Here is a 6,744-nt window from a genome sequence, read left to right on the forward strand (position 1 = left end):
TCTATTTACCTTGTTTACCTAGCACCGCGTAATAAAACAAGCGCTTGGAAAAATTACTGTGCCTTTAATGTCACCCTGATCCACTGTCTGCCATAGTGGTGCTCAAAAATGTAATTAAACGCCACAAACCTGCAATGAGCTGCAGCCACTACTGAACTCTTCGTTGTCTGCTTATTACATAATATATATAATTAATCTTTATAGAATATATCTATTAGGTGGCCATGACTATATCATTACATATATGAGAAGCTCTGTATTAGTACTATTATAATTCTGTTTTTTTTTTTTCTGAATTGATGTAGATTTGATGCTGTTGTTATGAAACTTAAAAGTCGTCTTTGTAATATACACTTACTGGTGTCCTGAATTTTATAGTAGTTTTTTTGGGAAATATGAAAATTATGGTGCTGTGAAGGATTAGTGACAGTTGCTATGGTTATTATAAACAAGTCCTTTATATTTTTTGAAGATTGAAGTTTCCTTATACGGTGAATATTTTAAAATTATGAAATTTTTTGCACTTTATATGTATTTTATCTCTACCATGAAGAACTTGGCATATTAACCTATTTGTTATTGTTCTGTATATTATCCAAAATTAACTTTATGTGGAATACACAACCTCTCCTGGCAATGAAAAGGACAGTGAAATGGACAAACATTGGAAGAAGAAAAATACTTTTTGATGTGCTACCTGGAATATACAAGGTATCTGACAAAAAGATGACCAGCTGGACGAGATTCTCGCAAAAAAAGACATTTTAATTGCAGCAATTTCAGAAACAAAAAGAAAGCTTCAGGGATCAAAAGAGACAGTAAATTATTTACAGTTTTACAGTGGGATTGACAGAGATACTAGAGCACAGGCGGGTGTACTGCTCATATTACACAAAAGATTAAGATCAGCAATTGATAGCTACACTTTTTGGAATGAAAGGATTATCCAATTAAGACTAAAACTATTCAGGGGTTATCTTACAGTTATAGGGGTATGCGCTCCAGTGGAGGGCAATTCAAACGAAAGTGATGGGTTCTATAATGATCTGTAAAAGATAGTCAATAAAATTAACAAACAGGATTTGCTACTATTACTGGGAGACTTCAATGCCAGAGTTGGTAATGAGAAAATTCAGAATCACATCGTAATCCATGGAAAACAACCCATAATAACAATGGAACGAAATTAATAGTTTTCACTGTCTTCAATCAGTTAAAGATTATGAACACAGTGTTCCCACACAAGGACACTCACAAGTATACGTGGTCTGCACGAAATCAGAAATCGATTATAGATTATATAATTTGTAATGGTAAATTGGCAGCTTTAGTCTTGGATACAAGAGTCTATCGAGGCACTGAATTGGAAACTGATCACTATCTATTAGTAGCACATATTCGTCTGAGGCCTAGATGGTATAAAGGAAACAAACAAACAACACAAGAAATTAAAACTTCTTACAAGGTTAACCTATTAAGAGACCCCAGTATAAAATGGCTGTACCAGAACAGACTTAATAATCTTACACAGATGACACCAATTAGTGAAAACGTGGAAATGGAGTGGTCTAATTTGTGTTCAATTTGAAAGCAGTCTGCTTTTGAGAGTTTGGGAATTAAGAAAAAAATGGCAGAGGAAAAAAGGTTTAATAATCTGGGATGAAGAGATTGAAAAGTTATTTCAGACAAAAGAAATGCTTATACAGATGTTTGTCAACTGGCAAATTAGAAGATAAAATGGAGTATCACCACAAGAGAACAATAGCAAAAAGGGAAGCGCGGAAAAAGCACAGAAAGAGTTGGGAAAACTTTGTTTCACAACTGGAGACTGATATAACAAGACCACAACAACAGACCTATAAAATACTCAAGAAACTGAATAATGATGTAAAAGAAGACATACGCATTAATGCAATACCTCTAACGGAGTGGCTCATTTATTTTTGGAACCTTTGGAGAGGTTCTAATATTGAGCCATTTCTTCTGCCAACATATCTTAACAAGTCTTCGGAAACCATTACACTCGAAGAACTGGAGCTAATACTCAGAAAACTAAGAAATAGAAAAGCATCTGGAGAAGATTCAACAAATACAGAATTATTCAAGTACTCCAGTGACATCTTCAAGCAAAGATTTATCAAATTCATCAATTTAATTTGGAATGGCAACAGACCACCAGAGAATTGGCAAAAAGCTCTACTTATTCCTCTTCATAACAAGGGCAGTGTGAAAGATTGTGGAAATTACAGAGGGATAAGTATACTCAACTCAGGTTACAAAAATTTTTCTAATATTGTCAGAGAAAAATTATTCAGGTATTATGAAAATGTGATTAGAAATGAACAACATGGATTTCGAAAGGGGCGCTCATGTGCTGATGCTTACTTTACCTTGAAAAGCTTAGTCGAAAAACGCAGGGAAGTTAACTTGCAAACTCACATAGCATTTGTTGATTTTAAGAAAGCCTTTGACCTAGTTAACAGGAACAGACTTCTTAATATCTTAGCAGAAGATAATGTCCCACAACAGTTAATAGATAACATATACAACATGTACAGTGACAACCTTATTGCAATAAATTTAGGGAATCATCAGATTGCTTGGTAACCGATCAGCAGAGGTGTGAGACAAGGGTGTGGACTTTCTCCTTTGTTGTTCATAATCTATATGAACAACACAATACGAAAATGGAGGCATGAAAGGCATGGATCAATCCCAGTCAACATATATCTCACACATTTAAATGCCATACTCTTTGCTGATGATGTTGCATTGGTAGCATCATCACAAGATGATCTTCAGTGGTCAGTATTTAATCTCCAGAAAGTCTCTTCAAAATTCGACATGATCATTTCACCACAAAAGAACAAAATAATGGCCTTGAAGGGGAAGGACCCTATCCCGAGTAAAATCTGTTTAGATAATAAAATTTTGGAAAGAGTCAACGAATTCAATTATCTGGGATACAATTTATCTTACCAATGGGAAATTGATATCTCTGCAAAAATAACCAAATTTATCAGAACAACAGGAATCATAAATCATATCATTAAGCCATCTCTTGTCCAAAAACACACTCGCTTACGTCTTTACACTTTAGCCAGACCAACCCTTTGCTACGGCAGTGAGGCATGGACAATAAGAACTCAAGGCATTTCCAGAATTACAGCACGTGAAATGACGTTCATGCGCAGAACAGCAGGCTATACGAAATGGGATCGTATAAGAAATGAAGATGTGCTTAAGGGATTGAATGTGAAATCAGTAATCAATTACATCTATGATTACCAAGAAAACTGGAAACGTCATGTTCAAAGGATGGAATCTGGAAGACTACCAAAGGAGATCCTACGCTATCAACCAAGAGGACAGAGATCTATAGGACGTCCAATGAAGCGACGGAAAGAAAATGCAAGACCGTAACGGGCCACATGGCCCAGTACTTGGAAGGATGGTGATGATGATGATGATGATTATGACATAACCTCTCCTGCCCAAAGGCCAACCTCACCTTCCCGAGATAAAAAAAAACCTGTTCCCACAGATGAGGCCCTGTCGACAGAGTCACGGCGGTATAACCGTTACATCCATTATGGAGTAAATGCTGTAATTTCAGCTAGTCCATTAGCTGAGAGGTGGCAGCCCCACCAATGGTCTGTATTGTGAATGTAAGGCAGGTAGGCACTTCCCTTCACTTCTTCATGTCTACAATTACAGGCCGTGAAAGCATCGAAGGTAAATTTAAATTAGCTCCACTACACGGAAAAGCATAGAATCGTGGATATGTTTGTGGAATTAGAAGAGAGTGGAACGAGCCGCCACAGTTGTTTGGTCGAAGTTAAAAATACAGTGAGTTTACCAAATTGACGATCATCGCAAACACGTCCTTCCCCCTCTGCACCCAGTTCTGTTTCGACTTGGGAGTCGATTTCAGGAATGAGGGATACCACACGATGCACATCTCACACAAACTTCTTGCTTCATACGTCGGCGCGAGTAAGTTTCGTTGTATCACAGGTGGACCTGAACGTAGCGAGCAAACAAAAGGACACGCATAAACTTTACCGCCATGCAGTGGATATGCTCGGGCTTCACTCCGCGTCTGAGCCGTCAACGAATTTCAATCGCAGCCATCACAAACGGAGCGACGTGAATTTACGCGGTTCGCCGTGGTAGCTACTTGGGAACGTAAACTATTCCGTGCCGTTCGTCGTACAACACACTGATCGCTTTCCCATGCCCGACGCGAGTTCTGAATAATTTTCGTCCGTCCACATTAGAGTGTTTTGCTGTGCGAGAGACAATTCGCGTAGAAATTCGCTGTCGTCTTGAACTGAACTCAGAGGAAGCCTCTGATATCACTGTACAAACAAGCTTTCACTAAGAACTTGCCTTCTTATAGAAACGTATACATGGCGCTCCTAACAAGTTGTACACAGACGAGGATCACCCGCTGGGGCGGTTTCAATGTTGTTGGAAAGCTGACGACACTACTTCTAGATAGAAACCCAGTATCCAAGTTAGAAACCTCCAGGTGCTATTTAAGCCAAGAAAATAATGAACGTCACCTTCAAGGAATTTCTCTATCTTGTCCTTTCCATCCAGCCTTATCGACATATTTGCATCCTATTAAAATTATACAGGAAAAGACTGCACGGACTCGATAACATATCGCAACACACCTGCAGGTATATATTAACCAGAGAAAGCACCAAACATTGTCAGAATACGCCGTGTATAAATATGAAGATCGTCGTTGCCTTCTGTGTTCTACTGCTCGTGTTGGTAAGCTTTCTAACTTAGTTCTTTGCTTTCAATCAATCAATCAATCAATCAATCAATCAATCAATCAATCAATCAATCAATCAATCAATCAATCAATCAATCAATACTGATCTGCATTTAGGGCAGTCGCCCAGGTGGCAGATTCCCTATCTGTTGCTTTCCTAGCCTTTTCTTAAATGATTTCAAAGAAATTGGAAATTTATTGAACGTCTCCCTTGGTAAGTTACTCCAATCCCTAACTCCCCTTCATATAAATGAATATTTGCCCCAGTTTGTCCTCTTGAATTCCAACTTTATCTTCATATTGTGATCTTTCCTACTTTTATAAACGCCATTCAAACTTATTCGTCTACTAATGTCATTCCACGCCATCTCTCCGCTGACAGCTCGGAACATACCACTTAGTCGAGCAGCTCTTCTTCTTTCTCTCAATTCTTCCCAACCCAAACATTGCAACATTTTTGTAACGCTACTCTTTTGTCGGAAATCACCCAGAACAAATCGAGCTGCTTTTCTTTGGATCTTTTCCAGTTCTTGAATCAGGTAATCCTGGTGAGGGTCCCATACACTGGAACCATACTCCAGTTGGGGTCTTACCAGAGACTTATACGCACTCTCCTTTGCATCCTTACTACAACCCCTAAACACCCTCGTAACCATGTGCAGAGATCTGTACCCTTTATTTACAATCCCATTTATGTGATTACCCCAATGAAGATCTTTCCTTATATTAACACCTAGATACTTGGTTTTTCAATTTTCTGGTCACTTTACACTGACTGACGGGAAAATCAGTTATCTAACTCCCAAGCTAATTTCCACCAATATTCAGGCAGGCTGTTTTATTCGGGACGCATCAGAAATCTCATCTATCGGAGATGAGTGGCAGCAAAAGAGACAAATCACAATACAACAAACAACGGTCAATATAATATTACTGTGGCGTTTTCGATATTCTAGGCCTTCACATTTCGTTTTCTTCCGACTCTATGGCATTAAGACTTCCGTCTTCCTTTCACGACTTCATCTTCTCTTATTCGTCAAGTGATCGTACCTTTACGATTTTTTCTCTCAATTTTTATAATCATATTCACAATTTTCCTTGTCGATATGGACCGATAACCATGCAGGTTTACACCTCAAGGTATTCATTTCAAAAACCATCGCCATGTGACACAATTGCATAATATTTCCATGTTCGCAATGCTCGGCGTTGATGTGGACTCAGCAGGAAAGTCTAAATTCATAAAACTGTAGGCTATAAGACATGAATGATCGGAAATTGTATTCTCTATAACTTTTGTTACGTAGTAATTGTTCTTATGACCAGTAACACTTGGCTTCTGCTTCACGACAATGCTCCAGCACATCGTGCTAATATAACAATGGAGTTTCTTGCCGGATCAGGGTTGACTGTGCCTGATCACCCTCCATACAGTCCTGATCTTGCCCCATGTGACTTCGCACTCTTCCCAGAAGTGAAAATGAAGCTGAAAGGGCGGCGTTTGGCATCCGACGAGGAGCTTCTGGCAGCATGGGATCAAGAGTGCGAAAATGTAACCGAAGAAAAGTGGCAGAGTTGGTTCAGTGACTGCTTTCGACGTATGGAGAAGTGTATTGAGTGTGGTGGAAATTATTTTTAAAAAGTCTAAAGCGTTCACTCACATTGCAAAACCTTCCTAGTGTCCTTTGTAGTTTATTAGACGTTAATTTTTAGGTGCCTTCCCCTATACTACCATTTCATTCAGCGTGAGTAAAAATTATTAATAGCCTACAGTGTAATGCCTAATTCCGAGACTTTATATACCGATTTTCATTAAATACCATTCTGTCATGGTTCGGCGTTGATATGTACTTAGCAACAAAAATTATTGAATTTTATGAACATCTCTGTCATCATAGCCGATACGGTAAAAATGTATAAGGCATAATTGGTCGAAAATTAGATATAACTACTGT

Source organism: Anabrus simplex, chromosome X (assembly GCF_040414725.1).
Source record: "Anabrus simplex isolate iqAnaSimp1 chromosome X, ASM4041472v1, whole genome shotgun sequence".
NCBI classification, from domain to species: Eukaryota; Metazoa; Arthropoda; class Insecta; order Orthoptera; family Tettigoniidae; genus Anabrus; species Anabrus simplex.